At 36.2% G+C, this 18,998-nt stretch overlaps 1 long non-coding RNA gene across 2 annotated transcripts in view; it reads right to left on the reverse strand.

Moving 5' to 3' along the window:
• Nucleotides 1-14,762, reverse strand: part of LOC127425194 (uncharacterized) — a 21,006-nt gene extending 6,244 nt beyond the window's left edge. For both annotated transcript variants that reach the window (XR_007894584.1, XR_007894585.1), the window contains exons 1-2: nucleotides 14,436-14,762; nucleotides 12,767-12,878 (exon numbers count right to left, since the gene is read on the reverse strand). This is a non-coding gene — a long non-coding RNA (uncharacterized LOC127425194). The remainder of the gene's footprint in view (nucleotides 1-12,766; nucleotides 12,879-14,435) is intronic.
• Between the last annotated feature and the right edge of the window lie 4,236 nt (nucleotides 14,763-18,998).

Raw genomic sequence — 18,998 nt, forward strand, 5'->3', positions numbered from 1 at the left:
ACAATGAACAAGAAAGAAAAACTGACATTATTTTGAATTTGTTTGAAGTGTTTTAGAAAGTAACTGAAAAGTAAAGTAATTAGTAATGTGATTACTTTTTTAATGAAGCAATTAGTAAAGTATTCTGAATACAATTTTAGAGAAATAATTAGTCATTTGTAGTGGATTACTATTTTTTGTAATTTATCCAACACTGGCAAATTTGGTTTCTAAATAAAATTATCTGTTTTACAAGATGTACTGTATCTAATATGTAATATTAAGGCTTGGGCTTATTTGATAAGGCATATAAAATGAGTTATGTTCTCAGCATGCAGTTTACCTGCATTGAACTCTGTATCAGGTATCTGGGTTTGCAACACTGGGCAGAGCACTAGCTGTCATTGCTATTAATAGCCTAAAGAGAGAGAAAGAGAGAGTTATTCATAAGCGTTTTTACAGTACCATAAGAGAGAGCCAGTGATACAGTATAGTAGCTCCGCTCCATTAAATTGCTGATAGGTCAGGAACTAAGTGCGACAAGGAAAACCCATGATCCACTTATTGAATGTCTGTTTTAACACTAGACTTAATGAAGATAAATATCCATCACAGACTATAAACTATCTTTTCTTAAAATGGTAACAGTCAATTTTCACTGCCATAACATATATATTTCCACTATTATATGACAACAGGTGCTGTCACCAGGTCGTGATACCTTGAAGTTCAGAAGAGTGCTGTCATTATATAAAAAGTCATTTGACCTTAATGTAAAGTCAAGTAAATGTAATTTTGTCAGGATTAGAATGAAATAGTTTTAAATTATGCCTACATTTTACATAACAGTATCTTTATAAACCTTATAGTTTAAATAAGGTGTTACTACCTTATTGTTTTAACCTTTATTGTTTAATAGTTTATTTATTCACAGATTTCTGCAAAATTAGAACACCTTTCATTCATAATATTCTACACATCATGTCCCTTTCATGTTCGTTTACTAAATATTTTGGCTAATTTGACTAGGCTTTCAGCAACCAGTAAGAGTGTAATACTCTCAACTCCTTTTAAAGGAATAGTTCACCCAAAAATTCTGTCATTATTTAATCAACCTCATATCTTTCAAAACCTGGATGACTTTCTTTCTTCTATTCATACACTAAAAATAAATGGTGACCACAGCTGTCCAGCAAGATTTTCACTTAATAACTATTTAAATTTCAGGCTGTCCTTCACACATTGTATTGCTCCAGAAGACTTAGAATATTATGCTAGAGTTGCTGGTTTTACCTTTTTGGAACTCGACAGCCCCTGATCACCATCGACTTTCATTGTATGGAGAAGAGCAGTGTGAATATACTTGTGTTCCATGCAAGAAAGAAAATCCTATGGGTTTGGAAAGACATGAGGGTGAGTAAATGATGACAGAATTAAAACGTTTGCCTTGTTTTAATCCATTGGAACAAACATTTGCTTGAATTATTGAATAAATATTGTTTTTAAATGGCCATACTGCTGTTAATTTACCATTGTTTAAAGATATTTTAATGCTAGACACTGTTCATTATCTCTACTTACATACGGTGTCCATATGTATACAAAAATAAGAAATTGAAGGCAATCATCCTCTTACATTTGGTGTATTCTACCTAGCTGTGACCTAATATTTGTACAGGGTTCTGGTAGCTTCTGCCAGTTGAGATTAACCTAATTTGTACCCTGCCTGTGTTTTTCAAGTAACCTTCACAAAAGGCTACTTGTAAGATTCCAGTTTGTGTGTGTCTGTTAGCCCACACTTCTCTGACACCTCAATTCCACTTATGCATATGACAGACACACATGCACATTTGAACTAATAATGCTTAATGTGACACTGTCAGATATAAATTAAAATCTCTGTCGTCTTTTGCCCTTGCTACAGTATATAAATCACCTGGGCCGTACTCAGATTTCCTCGGTGAATTTTCAAAATCAGATCTAGTAGTTAATGTAGATAGAGCTTTAATTGTTGGTGACTTCAACATTCACATAGATAATGAAAATGACACATTGGCATTAGCATTTATCAATATTCTCAACTCTCTTGGAGTCAGACAAAATTTGACAGGACCAACTCTTCGTCATTAATCACACGCTAGATTTAATTCTGTCATATGGAGTTGAAGTTGATACTATAGAAATTCTACCACAGAGTAGATCATTACCTTGTGTCTTGTTTGCTGCAATCAGTTAATGTCACTCAAACTATCATTCAGGAAGAACTATTCTTTCAACCATTAAAGATAGCTTCACAAATAATTTTCCAGAATTGTCTCACATACTCAGTAAGCCAAAAAGTCTAGAAGAACTTGATATAATAACAGAAAATGTCAATTAGATTTATATTCGCCCTTTGTTTAAAGAAAATTCTAGAAAAAAGCCCCGCACCATGGTACAATGATCACAATCATGCTTTCAAGAGAGCAGCTCGGAAAATAGAGCGCAAGTGGAAGAATACAAAATTAGAGGTATTTCGCGGATGCATGGAAGATACTGTCTGTAGCTTTAGACAGGCACTTAAAGCTGCCAGGTCAGCATATATTAGCAAACTCATAGAAAATAACCACAACAATCCTAGGTGTTTATTCAGTACTGTGGCTAAATTGGTTAGGAATAAAGCATCAGCTGAACCAGACATTCTGTCGCAGCACAATTGCAATGACTTCATGAATTTCTTTACTGATAAAATTGAAATAATCAGAAATAAAATTGGAATAATGCAATCATCTGTCACAGTACCTCAGAAAACAGTGTCTCATAATTTTCTTCATGTGCAACTTCAGTCCTTCGCTGTCACAGGTCATGAAGAGCTAACAAAACTTATTGAAACATCAAAAGCCACAACATGTATGTTAGATCCAATACCAACTAAGCTCTTAAAAGTGGTATTCCCTGTAATCTCAGAGCCTCTTCTTAATATTATTAACTCCTCGCTCTGTTCGGGACACAGACACACTCACTCAGTTTAAGTCTAGACTAAAGACTCATCTATTTAGCCAGTCATACACAATTTATCCATCAACTTACAGTTAGGATGCTTTAGTTTGGTGTGCCGGAACCAGAAACATCTATCATGATCTATAACTCTGCATAAAATTGAATGACATCTACGCTAATATTATTCTATTTGTTTCCATTCATATCCTGAGGTTAGCAGAGCCGGCCAGATCCAACTCTGTTCCTGCATGGTGTCGGACTCCACTGCTATGTGTCTCTGAGTGATGACAACTAAATGCAGCCGGTGCTAGCCAGACATCACTTCAGTCTTTTATGATGGACTTCAGAGGATGAACTGATGCCAACTCCAACTGTAAGATCGGATACTTAATATGCCACTGCCTGAACCTTGGACTTAGGATGGACCCCACTGAACCTCACCGAAATGACCTGCCGGTTGAACTGCGATGCACCTCATTGATCTCTGCCTGCATCACCTTTGTCTATTGATTGACTACACTCTTGAAATGGAATACATAGACTATCATTTAATTGCCAACAAAAGCCTTCATCAGCCAATTAACAAAGGACAATGCATTTATGTGAACTTCTGCAGTTAATCCAGGATGAACTTCAAAGACATTATCATAAATCTTACAGTTCATAAAAAAAATAAAAAATAAAATTTAAACACTGGACCACTCCACTCCACTCCACTTACTTAGTTTACTTATCTTAAACCATGACCTGCACTGCACATAAATAACTAATATTGGCATTATATTCGTGCTGTTAGCCAGAGGGGAACTGGCCCCCACATTGAGCCTGGTTTCTCCCAAGGTTATTTTTCTCCATTAACCAACAATTTACGGAGTTTTGTGCTCCTTGCCACAGTCGCCTTCAGCTTGCTCACAGGGGTTCTAAATACAATTGTTATTTAATTATTTAATTTTTATACACAATTTACAATTATATTGAATCAAACTACACAATGAACAATGAATTCAAGCAGCTGTAGACACACGCGATCTGAAAGCACAGAGCTGCATAACACACTCTGTTTTTCCTGCACCACTCAGACACACCTATTTACACACACACACATACACACGCGTGCACACACAGAATCCCTAAGTATCCATGTCTAACCATCAGTCTGCTCCCCTATATATTCAGTAAAGTAGTGGTTTTCAAATGGTTGTACTTAAGGACTTAGATTTTACATTGGACATCAAGTGACAACCCAAGCACTAGAATATACATCCTTAAACTAGAAAAGGAATTTGATTCATATTTTCAGTTTTCTGGTTGAATGATAACAGGTTACTGTTGAACAGAATGAGTTCTGTTTAATTTAAGGATGGAAAGTGCTCTGTGGGGGAAATTGCTTTTCCACATTATTGTCACTGGGGAGGTGTGTCAGTCTCTCCCCAATACACACACACACACACACACACACACACACACACACACACAAGCTAAGCAAGCCCTTGAAATGACAGTCTGTGCGGTGGTTTTTGTTGATTCTGTATAGTTGTGTAACACAAATGCACCTGCAGGCATTTTCTAGCTGTCTTCACAGATGCAGCCTCTCCTCTCACGAAACTGGAGGTGAAAGTAAACATTCAGTGTCCTTGAGAAGCTACATTTAGGGGTAAGAAAAAACAGAATAATTGATTCTGCCAAAAAGCAGCTGATGTTTGTGTAGATACAGTGTTCCCAAAAAATACAGTCTCTGGATTCATAAACCACGCTTAAAAATGTATGAATGCCACTGCACTAGGTAACAAAATATCAAACTAAGTAGTATTAATTTTAAAGAAAGATAGCACTTCCTCGCTTAAGCAAAACATTTCAATTAAGGAAGCTTGTTTGGTTCTAAACTCTAAACTTTTCATACATACTTAGTGGAACACATCCATAGTTAATGTGATTACCTACGCTTGGTTACTCTGCTAGGACCCCTAGCAAATGTGAACTTGAGGGGAACTGACATACATCCACTAAAAATGACCTTGGAAGCAGCTGGATCGTTTGTTTGCAAATGCCATTTGGATTGATATTTTGTAATCCAACACAATGAAATTCATACCTTTTTATTGAAGTTTAAGTTTCCAAACACATTGTGGGGCCACTGTATATGCATATATGGTGTATTCAGTTGTTTTAAAGGAACATCATGGATTATTGAATACAGATGTTTTATTCAATGGTAATAAATGAACTACAGTTGCTCTAAATGTATGTGAACACCCAGGTAAATCGTGCAACTGTTTGTACAGATAGCCATATCGTGAGTACATGTCCATATGCACACACATTTTTAACTATCCTGAAATTTTTAATTCTCTCACACTCGCACACAATGACTTTTCTCACACCCTCTATCACTTTCTTAATCTTTTGCTCTCCTACTTTCTTTCCCTTGCTTTGCCTTCATCTTTTACTCTCTTTCTTTGTATTTCTCTTCCCTCTCTCTCTCTCTCTCTCTCATACACAAAGACAGTGTCGAAACAGAGGCCCCTGTGAGCATAGAGGGGATAATATTGCAGAAAGTTTCCTCAGGCTGGTTGACTTCCTGTCTCCATGCACGCCACTCTTCCCTCCATTCAACTAACAGCTCTTCTCCTCACCTGCCTGACCATTGTGCCCCAACAGTGGTTTAAAGACTTGATTAACACTGAAGACACACACGAATAGATGAACACACAAACACGATGATGCTACTGTCTCTACATCTTATGCAAGTGATAAATTGAGTCTAGTTGTTTGGGAGAGAATTCACATATTGGGATATTCACATGCATACATACTGACTGATCTTAAATTTCTACATGTGTGTGAAGAAGACTTACATTTACATATGCAGATTATTTTATCAGAAAATGTGTTACCTGGGAATTAAACCCATGACCTTGGTGGTGCTAGTGCCATTCTCTACCAGTTGAGCTATCAGGAGGCAATAAACTAAAAGAATATAATTAGGTCCTCTTCTCATGATAAATAATTACAATTGTTTTTTATTTATGTGTTTATTTATTTGTACTATTTTGACTATGGCTGTAAATCAATTAAAATTTTGTAACTAACTAATCGCACATTTTTCTGTGATTAATCACGATTAATCATGGTACATGGTGCATTAAAACAAACATTAAAATATAGTCATGAATGTATTTACTTTATACTTTGTCTCAGAGAACTTGCAAGAAAATGATTAGTCATAATTTATTTTAGTTATTTAAAAATAAACATGATGATTGCTGATAGACACATTTTTACTGGTATAAATCTTTGATACAAGTATATATTTGCATGCCTTTAAATCAGTGGATATGTTGTTATTAAAAGTTGGGCAAAATCGTATGCCTTTTTATAGGATCAAATGCACAGATTCAATTCATATCATGCTCTATTGGCAAGATACACTTAAGTCTACATTGCCAATCCATTATTAGAGATACATGTAGATAAATAGAATGCTGAAGTTTAAAATCTCAAAACTACTATTTTCTCTGGGTGCTCTTCAGTCTCTCTCGCGCACACACACTGGGTATCTCTCGCGCGGTTTTGTTTTTGACACTGGTTCAAATAAATGTGAGTTTTCGGGCAATAAAAAGAGATACAGCAGCTTGACCATATCTTTCCCACACCTGGTTCACCTCTTGTGGGTGAAGTCTCCATTTTCCATACAGTAAATCCACTCCCATGTTTATTATGCCCGGGACATGCCTTGCACGTAATGAACAAGCAAGCACTGCTCCACACAATTTAAATATGCCAATTTAGCCACAGGATGTGGGGAATACATTAATGACGTTTCAGGAAGTAAAGAAAAAACAGATACTGCATTAATTGCATACATGTGTTTTATGCGTTAAACAGTCAACAATTAATCGCAATAAATTAACGCATTAAATTTTGTGTTTCTTCATTTTCGAGATCTATTATTGACTCACTGCAGAAATACTTGTAAAATACTCATGTTTTCAGGGAGAGGTCTCCACATCATACTAAGAGAAGTTATCCAGGCCACTGGGTTGCTGAAAAAGTCGAGTCAATATTGTCAGAATGAATTGGCCACACTGTAACTCATGTCTTTGTTTTGTTTTTTTACATACTGCACTTACACATACCCAACCCTTCCACTGACACCTCTGATAATTCAGCATTTTGTAGGGTAAAGGGTAATAGGTCAAACAAAGGACATGGATAACTGGGGGAGAGAGATCTTTAGCTGTCATGTTGATTTGTGTTAATGTCATCACACCTCAATCTATCAGAGTGGATCAGACTTTCCACTGTAAGCCTGCTTCTGACAGCACTGATCAAAATACAGGGTACAAATTATGGGGAGGTTGGGGGGGATCAGACCCCAGTCATTTAGGCTTCAACATCAAGACACCACCATTTTGGGGATGGTGGGGTTCTTAAAAGTGCATATACTCTTTCATAGTACATGAGTACACAAAGTTTTCTGAGTTTCCAAATATCGAAATGCTTAAAGTTGTAATTTCACCTGTTGTCAAATAGATGTTAGCAAACAAATGTTCATCAGTCAGACCGATCACACTGTGAATTCAGCAAAAGTAGTTTGAAAGTTCTGCTGCTGAAATTGTTAATGAAATTCAAACCACTTCCCCCAATGCCCGAAGCTGGATGTTTTGTTGCACGTATGGGCACACGTGGGCTCCAGTTTCACTGTGAAATGTTTACTGAGTGGTGCCAAAATCTAGTTGTATTTTAGTTGTAAATTATATAATATCGTCAACAGAAATGCTTATTTTATTAACTCTACCCCCTACCCCAAACCCCAACCCTAAACCTAAGTCAGAGGAGTATAAATTTCAGCCTGATCTCATAAAATGTACATGTATATATGTGTAATATTATGTGCTTCATTACATGTTTGACTACAGTTTCCCAGTGAAATGTCCAGTGGAGGGCACCAAAAGCAAGTGAAATGGTGTCATAATCAGAAGAGGTTATAAGGTGAATATTAAATGGGTGTTTAAATGAGTAAAATGCCAATAGTGTCCTTAAAGATAAATGAGAGGTGAACAAAACAGACATCCATACCCTAAACCAACACCTAAACCTAAACGGTAGTATTTTAAAAGCAAATTCGACATGAAAAGCACATTTACTGAAGCAACCACGTCATTTCGTGTCGCTTCTATAGGACTTCTATAGGCTGGGATTGGTCCCAGAGTCCGAAGTCCAACACTCTACCAGGTGAGCTACCGCGGAAACTAATCATGTTGGAATAAGTTTGTAAATATAGGTGGGTCTCTAATACAAGCGTTAAAATGTATTGTTTATCAAATGATGCGTTATAGTAAAAGTGTTTCGACACCCATAGCAGGGTGTGAGTAATAGTGCGAATGATAAGTGTTAATAAAGTAATAGACAGGCACAGTACCCGTGATTTGTGTGAAAGTGAATAAAACACACAGCAAAACATTAGAAAGTAGAAAGCGGCACGTACAACTCAGTTTGCAAAAATTAAGTTATAGTAACGTTCATTCTGTGACACTAGGTCGAAAAATTTACATTTTAAGTAAACTGCATTCACAGTTGTTTATGTGAACTCGAAGACTTCCTGGTTACTACGGGTCCAGGATCTGTGTTTTGCACTATCAGTAAATAGATCAGTAGATAAGTTTCTAGAGGGAAATGTGTTCACACTCGAATTGTTGCAGAAATGTCTGATGGGATTGCCGCTTATCATTCATTTGGCTGAAAGGGGTGGATTCAATGGTACATTAACTTTCATGTTGCGCCATAGGAGGTAACCATAGCAACAGTACCATGTTTGCATACAAGTACTGTCATTATTAATTTATAAATTTTAGTATTTTCTTTGAAAATCTTTTACATAATTGTCATGAAGCTAACTGTGCTAGTGGCATCAAATTACAATTTGCATTGCGCTACATAAATCTCAACAGATTGCGCCCCCCCCCCCCCCCCCCCCCACACACACACACACACACACTGTAAAAAATATTGGTAAGGTGTACATGTGTATCCAAATGAAGCATAAAAGCTAATGAGGTTGGGAATGGGGTTTGCCGGGGGTTCAATCTGCCAGGCGACACATAGGATTTTGTTCAACTTCAAAAGGTGTTTTCTCAGTATGTCTCGATTTTTGAGAGCTCAAGAAAGCTGAAATGCACCAACTTCTGTTTGATCTATAAATGGGTGACTCAAACGCGGCTGTGATAACAGATAAGGGGGCATGGCCTTCTTCTTTAATTACTTTGTTTTGATGCATTATCTTCAATCAACTTCTCTCTCTTTCCCTCTCTGTCTTTCACCCTCTTCATCAAACGGTTGTGAATAAAGTGATGTGATAGACAGTAATCACACTGAGATGGCCAGTGATGGAATTAACTCTGTTTGATTGTTTGGATGTGAGTTCGTGTTTGCATACGATTTGACCCAAATGGATTGGGAGGATATAAACAGAATGGCTCAAGTTTGCATTAACTTAAACAAAGGAAGGTAGATTGAATATTAGTAAGGAATACACTCTTTGATTTGAAGGAAAGGTGTAATTTTTTCTAAATTAAAATGATTTAATATGCAAAAAGAACTACAAGTAGTCCCAAGTTGTACAAAATTGCTCAAAAGTGTTCATGGCATATATATTTATTTAGATAAAAATAAATAAATATTTAAAAAATAATAATTCTTCAAATAACATCATTAATTAAGCATTAAAAGATATTATTTATCCACAGAAAATACACACTTCACCTTTCAGGAATTCAAAACCCATACAAAAAGCATGGCTCAATTATGTTAACTCGAATTTCTGCCTGCCTGGCGGACATCTCGACCTGGATGAAGGAGCACCACCTGCAACTCAACCCAGCCAAGACTGAACTCCTTGTCTTTCCAGCCAACCCTGATGTTGAACACAACATCACCGCGCAGCTGGGTGCAACTACAGTAACGCCTTCCAAATCGGTCAGAAATCTAGGGGTAACCATCGACAACAGACTAAATTTCACAGACCACATCTCAAAGACTGCAAGATCATGTAGATTTACACTCTACAATATCAGGAAGATAAGACCCTTCCTCTCTGAACATGCCACACAACTGCTTGTCCAGTCACTTGTCATAACTAGACTGGACTACTGTAACGTTCTCATTGCAGGCCTCCCTGCATGTGCAACTAGACCCCTCCAAATGATCCAGAATGCAGCAGCATGTCTGGTCTTTAATGAACCAAAGAGAACACATGTTACACCACTCCTTGTCTCTCTCCACTGGCTACCGGTTGATACACGTATCAAATTCAAGGCTCTGATGCTGGCATACAGAACAGTTACTGGGTCTGCTCCAGCATACCTAAAATCATTTATGCAGATCTATGCGCCCACTAGAAGTCTGCGGTCAGCTAAGGAATATCGCCTTGTTGTACCAACACAAAGAGGCACCAAAACACTTTCCCGGACTTTCAGCTTCATCATACCACGTTGGTGGAACGACCTTCCCAACTCCATCCGTGAAGCTGACTCACTCTCTGTCTTCAAAAAACGACTAAAAACACATCTTTTCCATGAGCACTTAACCAGTCATTAAAAAAAAAAAAAATTTCTGTTGCACTTTATTCTGTTTTGAATACTATTATGATGCTAGTGATACTTTGTAATACAGCACTTTTCATACCACTGTCTCCTAAGATGATTCCCTTATGTTTTCCTCTCTTGTAATTCGCTTTGGATAATAGCGTCTGCCAAATGAATAAATGTAAATGTAAATGTAAACTAAAAGAAAGGGAGAATGCATATTAGTGAGAAATAGCTACGGTCTTTCATTCGATGATAATGAAAGAAAAGCAAGAAAAAGTCTCTGGCAAGTAAAATTAAACCAAAGCTTCCTCTGTCTTCAGATTCTGAACTGTGTGATACATTTAATTGGACAAATGGTGAAGAAGCAGTCAACAAAATTAAAGATGAGCCAAATGATGGAGTATCATTCCTCTAAAAGGGCCTTAGAGCAACAAGGGCGGAGGGGACGGAACGGGGTGATGTATTCATCTGAAGATTAACGAGCTGGTGATTTGGAGCAGGCGTGGAAAAGGAATTTTGTGCTGCAGTCCTGCCATTAATAGCCAAAAGATGAAGGCTTCTTTTTTTATGTGGTATATTTATGGAGAGGCCTGTATGCATCCAGCTCTGGTTTACTGTATACTGCTTCTGCCCTTGTTTGTGTGGGTGAGGGGGTCTTTAAGAGGAGTTTTAAAAGTCTACCTCACTGAGCCAGTGTAGAACAACTTAAAAAAAAAATAATTTAAATAATAATCTGGTTTAAAATAAATGAAGAATTAAAAAAAGTTTGTAAAATATATTTTTTAGGAGCGGTGTTGGGTGTAATATGATTACAAAGTTATAAGTTACTGTAATCAAATTACTTTTTAGTCCAAAGGTAGTGTAACGCAATACATTTTACATTTTTGTAAGGAGATAACAGTAATTGACTTTCGATTAAGTTAATTACATATTAGATATGTACTGTAATATAAAGTACATTGCTTGGGTTACACATATTTCTAAAATAATATTATGTATAATACATTTAAAACATGAATTATGTCTGTTTGCACTTATGTGGCAACTGAAGAGTCACTAATGAGTCATTGTAAGGGAGAAATGTGTGGTGTATGAACAAGAAAATAAAAGTAAGACATACGAATTTGAAACATAGTTTGGGGCGCCCCGAACTCAGTTTTAGTTGAAACTGCAAACAAAATGCAACTACATTCAAAGTGGATGAACTTCAGGATAAAATCGTTATACTATTGCATCTCATGAAACCAGATATGAACTTGTCATTTCAGTGCACAAAATGAAAACAAATAATTATTATTATAAATGAATATATAATATATTATAAATATTATAAATATATTATTTGCATTGTACAGTAAGTTATTTATGCATCATGGTGTTATTTGTTGTTTTACCTCTATGTTGATTTATATACAGATAATTGTATTAAAGCAATAAAAAAGAAAAAACAGCAATGAGAATCTAATGACAATCATCACTGACAATAATGTAATTACTGCAATACTTTAATGGGAATTTGGGGAGCAAATGTGCTTAATTGTATTGAAAATAATGTCGCAATGCAAAGAATCTTAATGGTCATGAAAAAGACTTAATTATGTTTATGTAAAATATACTTTCTTTTGATTTTGAAATGTGACCTGGACACATTTCCTTGACAGTATTATCATTATTATTATTTATTTTTATTTCTTTTTCAGAATATTACATAATCAAATTGCTGATTATTTAACAGAATGTTAATAAAAAAAATTGTTGCACCAGAACTGACTCTTGAAACAAATTTGAAACACATTCAGTGTGTGTTGCTTTTTAAATGTGGATTAGACCATGTGGATGACAGATATCTGATCTAGATCTCATAAAAACCTCTTTTAATGAGATGTAGCTGATAACTGTGAACGGGGTGTGCTGGGAGCTTTCTCGGAAACACAGAGGGATTTTGTGTTTGCGTGGTTAAAAATAAACCCAAAAGCATTCGATCTTAATTAAGACCATTCAACAAGCTCTGTTTGTGGTAACACATCATTGCTATTCTGCTGCCAAAAACATGAGAAAAATGTACAAAACCTGGGGAATTTGAGAAATATATTAGCCTGGGACATTCTGTACAGACATATTATGTACAAAACAGTGGCGCTAGAGGCACAGAAATTATACTTTAGCTTTAAACAATATACAAGTTCACATGAGAATATAGTTTGATAAAATTGCTTACTCACCTTTTCTGTTCTAAAGTTATCTAAAGTCCATTCATGACCTTGTAAAGCTGGTAAAAGTGAGAACTTTCGCATGATATTCGCAAGTTCATCACCTAGAAAATTTGTTCCACCACTGAAAGAACAATTTAGACAACTTTACACATTTTTCATTTCACATTTTTTAATATGGAAAATGTTTAATAATCACAAAAATACGAACTGGACATTTCAGCTTTTAAAGGTGCACTCAGTCATTTTCGTGTTTATGTCATCTAGGACTTATACTGACACCTAGGGGCGTGAATGCAGCATCATTTAAACACAGTAGTTTTCAGTTACTGATGTCATTGTAGAAATTCACTATTCACAGTCAGCCATGAATAATTTATTCCATGAGTAAAAGTGTCCAATTACAGGGCAGTTACTGAGATTAAGTAACTAGTATTCAGCTGGTCATGTGATCTTAACATGGCAGCCCCCATGAAGGGACCCTCTCCATAAACAATAAAATAGCTTTTTTATTAGGTTACTGATATGACTGGAGTCTTCATATCATGTGACTGGTCATGATTTTATACATATGTTTTAAAATTAGTCATTTATTTGTTTGGTATAAAAAAAAAAATTAATAAAAAAAAAATATGAGGGAAAAAAATACTGAGTGCACTTTTAAATCCTCCAGAATGCCTTGCCTTCAAGACTTCCATTGTGAGAGTTAGCCGAAACACAATTTGTGTTTGTGTCAAACCCTTTGTCCATATAATATCATATTCAAAACAAATCTACCCTTTGTTATTTAAAGCCATTTTGGCGTAACTTTACGCCAAATATAATTCTGGGTGTAGGTGTTATATGCAAAAAAAACAAAAAAACAAAAAAAACAAAAAGAGAGCAGAAAAGGGAGTCTTTTAGTGTGTGTGTGAGATGAATAATGCAAAGAATATATTTTAAGTATGAAGTTAATTAAAGACAAATTTTCAGTGAGGTGGAGCAAGCGAGAACAGATGCAGGCCCACAACTCACAGGTGCTACCTTGTAGACAGAAGGATACTCTTTACTGGGTCATATTGAAACCCACAAATATTTGTATTCACATGGTGAGTTAATTTTAGAAAGTCAGACTGATCTAAATTAACACATAAACTCTATAAGCAGAATTACATACACTGACGAACAACACACACACACACACACACGTTTGCCCAGCTACTGTATCTAAATGGGGACATACCATAGAGTTTTATTTATATATATATATATATAAAGCTAACTATAATTTCTATAAACTAATCCTAACCCACACCATAAACCTAACCCTATAACAGATTTTTTTGTTATTTATTATTTTATTTTTTATTTTTTTTTTTTTGCCATATTATAATTTTTTAAAATCATTACTTAATTTCTTTATGGGTGGTTTTTCTAAATGAGGACATCTTAAAATGTCCCCAAAGGGAGGCTTTGTCCAGTTTGGCCCACATCTGGGTACAAAATTTTCCCCAAAATATAGATAAGGAAGTACACACACGTGCGCACACTTATTTACAGTTTAAATATAACTCAGTGTGTTTTTGCATCTATGGCTACATGTTGATAAATGAAGTTTCATTAAAAAAGTTTGGGAGGAGCAAGTTAATTTAATCTGACCAATCACACTGCCAGAGCAAGCAAATAAAAAACAGTTGCTTACCTCTACGTGGCGTCGAGCCTTCCGGCATCCCTCCACCTCCCCATCTGCACCAATCTATTTCACCAATAACTAATTTAAGTCCAGGGGGGTATTCGAGCTCGGGTCAAGTCTCGAGCCTCGAGCCCTTCGCCCAGGACAGCGAGATAAACATGTTTACGCTATCCTCAATACAGGGTTACATTAACTTGCGAACTACTGAAGGTATTTTGGCTGTGATTATTTAAGGTGTGTGCTTGCATTCTTGAGATGGCTTAAACAGGATTTTCCCTGATTGAGATTTGGCACATCAAGCTGAGATGCTGGGTTTATGCAATGCTGCTGGCTCAAGAGAAATGGCTCTCTCTGGGTCCAAACAGACTGGGTTCCCCTTAAGGCAGCTGCTGCTAATCTCTGGAGCTAGTAAGCACATGTTGTTGAGACTGAGAGGCGGTGTGGCATACAAAGCCAAAAATGACTCTGTTAGCTTGAGATAGGGAATAAAAAGGGAAACTTCAACTAAAAGTCCGCCTCAGGAGGGTTCATATCCAAAATGGGTAGAGCTGAAAATTGAGATGTAAATAGCCTTTCAGCCACAGGTGAAATCCAGAGCAGTTGTTAAAATCAACAGGTCAGTTAAGTAGTTGATGTGCCTACAAGTGAAACCACTTCAAACATCTTGCCACCTGAATACATAGCACTGCAATGGAGAATATTTAACTTTTAGCTCCAGTCCAGGTTCAATTACAACACACTAGTTGAACTTAAAAGGGCTGCTGGCACTTTGTCTTGCTACCCTGGTCATTTTACATTTTAAATGTAAATGCAAAATTTGACTAGAATATGTTTTGTGTGTGATGTATGTTCTTGATGTTCTTTTATAACCACATGCATAGTCTCACCAGTATTATGTGAGTTTGTGTTTAGGGACCAGTCCTCTCCAGAGGTTTGGGCACTAAGTGTGTGACGTAAACACTACTTATAGATTTAATCACAAAGATCACTCACAGTATAAACTTCATATTACACAACTCTGAGGCATGCTTTAGATTCCAGGCCCTGAACAAACACACATTATCGGAACCTTTACATGCTATTTGTGTATGTACATGCACTGTTTGCACTCCTACACAAACACACTCCCCTTCTCCACTCATTCAACACACTCCTAGACTCCCTCAGTGGTTCCTGTAGCAGCTGGGAGATGTTCTGCTGCTCTGATGGGAATGACTGATGAGAGACGTGCTCTTATCACTATGGGGAGGTGTGAGGGATGTCTCCACTTTCATCTGGGATTTTACTACCATGCCAATAAAACTTTGTGGATCTTAAAGGGAATGTTCACCAAAAAATGAAAATTCTGTCATCATTTACCATCATGTTGTTTCAAAGGTTAATCTCAGTCACCATTCAATTTCATTGTATCTGTTTTCAATACAGTGTAAATGGTGACAAAGGCTGTCAGTCCCTAACATTCTGCTAACTTAACCTTTTGTGTTTCATGAAAGAAAGTCATACATGCAGTATTTTATGACAAAATTTTCATTTTGGGGTGAACTAACCCTTTAAATCTCAACTGAAACAGTATTACATGGTGGCTTCATCTGCTGTACAAAGCGCTGGGTCTAATATGTGTTAAAATGGGTCTATGTCATATGTTCCTGTATTCCAAATGATTTTCTAATGTTCAATACCAAGTTTTCCATTGTTTTAGAGCTGGCATGCAGTAAAATTGTAAGGCCTTGGGCAAGATCAAGAAAATGCATCACAGTTACTACAGTATAAGACGGGGTATTTAGTTTTCTTTAGTAAAGGAAAGCTGTTCTTTACACTCTTACTAGAACTACAGATGCTTGGTTACACAACCACAGGTGTTTGTGGTCTTAGGGGAGTCAAGCGATCTCATCTGGTCATAAAAAAGACAAAAAGGATCAAGCCAAACAGTATACTGATTCCAGCTAGAGGGAGAGAATTGGCTTGACAGGGAGCAAAGCAATCACTGAGAAACTATAAAGCTAAACAGATTTAATCTTAAATGTGTTTTGTAAGCCTTACAAATGTTTTGTTTCAAAAAGCTAATCTGATCAGTCAAACTCTCTGACTGTTGTTGATATTGTGCTTTGCTCTGCCCTCCAGACTAATTTACAACAGTTAAATCACTTATTTTGAAAAGGTGCCCACTAGCTCCCTTGCTAATACAAGAGCAACAAGTTCACACTGAGGAGCCACTCCGCTGGTCGTCAGTCACAGATTAAACTATTGACTTTCACCTTTGGCACCACACAAAGCCCCCCTGGCAACATTTTTTCCCTGCTGTGCCCTTTGAACAGGGGGAAGCGGACCTTACACATGCTATTGTTTCTAAACCTTCAGTCAAGTAACTGTATATCAGCAAGAATTATAGACAAGTTAAAAAATTAGTGAGAAAGAAAGAAAGAGGTGTGCAGACAGGGTATGCAAAGGGAGCGATGTTAGGAAGTTGTTAGAGAGTAACTAAATCAGCATTTTTCAGTAGCATGACAGTGGCAGCTGTTTCAAAATAGAATAGCTTTTCCAGTAACAAGCTACTTTATCCAATTCTTGACTATTTTTTACATATTGTATAGCACTGAGGTAACAGATAACAACAGTCTGGTTCCTATATATAAACTGATTTTTAACGATAACTTACAATCCTTTAAATACAGACCTACCGTGAGCTCAGAGGTCATTAATGGATGGTTTATGCTTTTTTGAAGCCACTAGTCTGCATTCTTTCAATTATAGATTTTTTAAAATCGTGTTTAAAAGCAGAATTACACTACCTATGATCCATTAGAGAAAGATCCACCAATAAAAGAATTGATTTTTGTATATCTCTTGTATATATCTGAACATTTTGCAATAAACTAGGGATGTTGATTTGACGCTTTAATTTGGTGCAATTAATTCTATGAAAAATAATATTTATTAAAGCAATTAATCATGCCCCCGACCCGTACGTAAATTTGGCAATAAGTAATGTTCCAACTATCGGAGCAATTCAACCTTAATGTACCACATTGATGTTTTTACGAATATGTGGCTGTAGGGGGCAGTCCTTTATATACTTCTTTGCTTTAGATCAAAGTTTGTAATGCTGTGATTCAACTCTGAGCTGGTTGATTTGGTTCATGGCTTAAAACTTTATTAAGAATTTTTATGAAATCCATATGGAAAAAAATGCATGGGAAAAATACTTCCGGAATCAAGATGGCTGAAAAAGTGGGCGGGCACTGTTGTGCTCTATAAAAATGCTTGCCTAAAATTTCCACTCTGTTTCTCATTTGAAGCATTGTCTGATTCAAGTAAATTGACACAATTAAGTAAATTGGACAATTAAATGAACAGGTTCAAAAAACAATTCACCAATTCTTTTGACTCGCTGCCAAGACACCTAGGACACTTTTCTTTTTTTTTTCTTTTTTTTTTGTAGCGATACACAAAGGAATATTATAATACTTATTACAATAATTTTACAAATACATATAATGTTTAATGTTTAATATAGTGTTAGTTAAATGGTGCTGTTCATCACTATGTTTTTGATTATATAATTAATTTTAAGTATGGTGTTTTAAGTTCTATCGACTCAGTTTCTTTTTAAATTGATCTTTTAACAAGCTGTTTATTAATCTTGTCACCCTTACTGAGATCCTACATCTTTGTTTTTGTGCCAAATAATGCCTACTGCTCTGATTGCAAAGATAATCAATATAAAATGGTTAGCTTTTATTAGTAGCTTGTAGCATTGCTAACTTTAGCATAGCTAGCATAGCTGAACTACTTTACAAAAAGGTACCTTCACTGTAACTAGGCTATTTTAACTACTTTAAATTATGTGTAATTTGAAGCAAGCAACAATTTCAGAGTAACATTCCCAACACTGTTAGGAAACTTAAGGGAGCATGGAAAGCACTGGAATAAAGAGAGGGAAATTTGGTGTGGAAAAAGTTGAGAGAGGTGAGCGCATGACGGCAAAGGAAAAGAGGAAAAGCTATGAGGATGGAATATGAGGGAAAGTGCAAAGATAAGAGCTAGTCCACAGGATAAAGATCAAAGCATGATGGGATGAACCGACACTAACAATGCTAATATGAACTCATACGTGTATTGACATTAACATCAAGGAAAATTCACCTGGCTGTTGCTATTTTAGACAAAGTGTGATGCTGTCTAGCACACATTGCATAAGCTGTTAGCCATTCAACTTGTGGTTGCATGCATGTTATTTTTAGATATCAAGTGCTTTGGGAATATATTAACACATTGGGTCAGGGAATGAGAGATATGCCCCTCATTTTTTATGCTTGTTTTTTTATGCATGAAAGGAAGGGATTAATAATTAGTTTAAGGACTAAATCAGTTTATTCATATTCTTTATGTAGTTCATACTTTACAAACATTCACGGAGGGCAGTTGTCTCTGACTTATGCAGTTGGGTTTAGGATATACTGTATGTTGGGTTAATAGTCTTGTCACTGTGCCTGAACCTTCACAGCCATTTATTCCAAACATTATCGTAGGCGATGACTGTCCCCAGGGCTTAAATGCATTACTGGTGTATCT

The sequence above is a fragment of the Myxocyprinus asiaticus genome, chromosome 34, assembly GCF_019703515.2.
Source record: "Myxocyprinus asiaticus isolate MX2 ecotype Aquarium Trade chromosome 34, UBuf_Myxa_2, whole genome shotgun sequence".
Taxonomy (NCBI): domain Eukaryota; kingdom Metazoa; phylum Chordata; class Actinopteri; order Cypriniformes; family Catostomidae; genus Myxocyprinus; species Myxocyprinus asiaticus.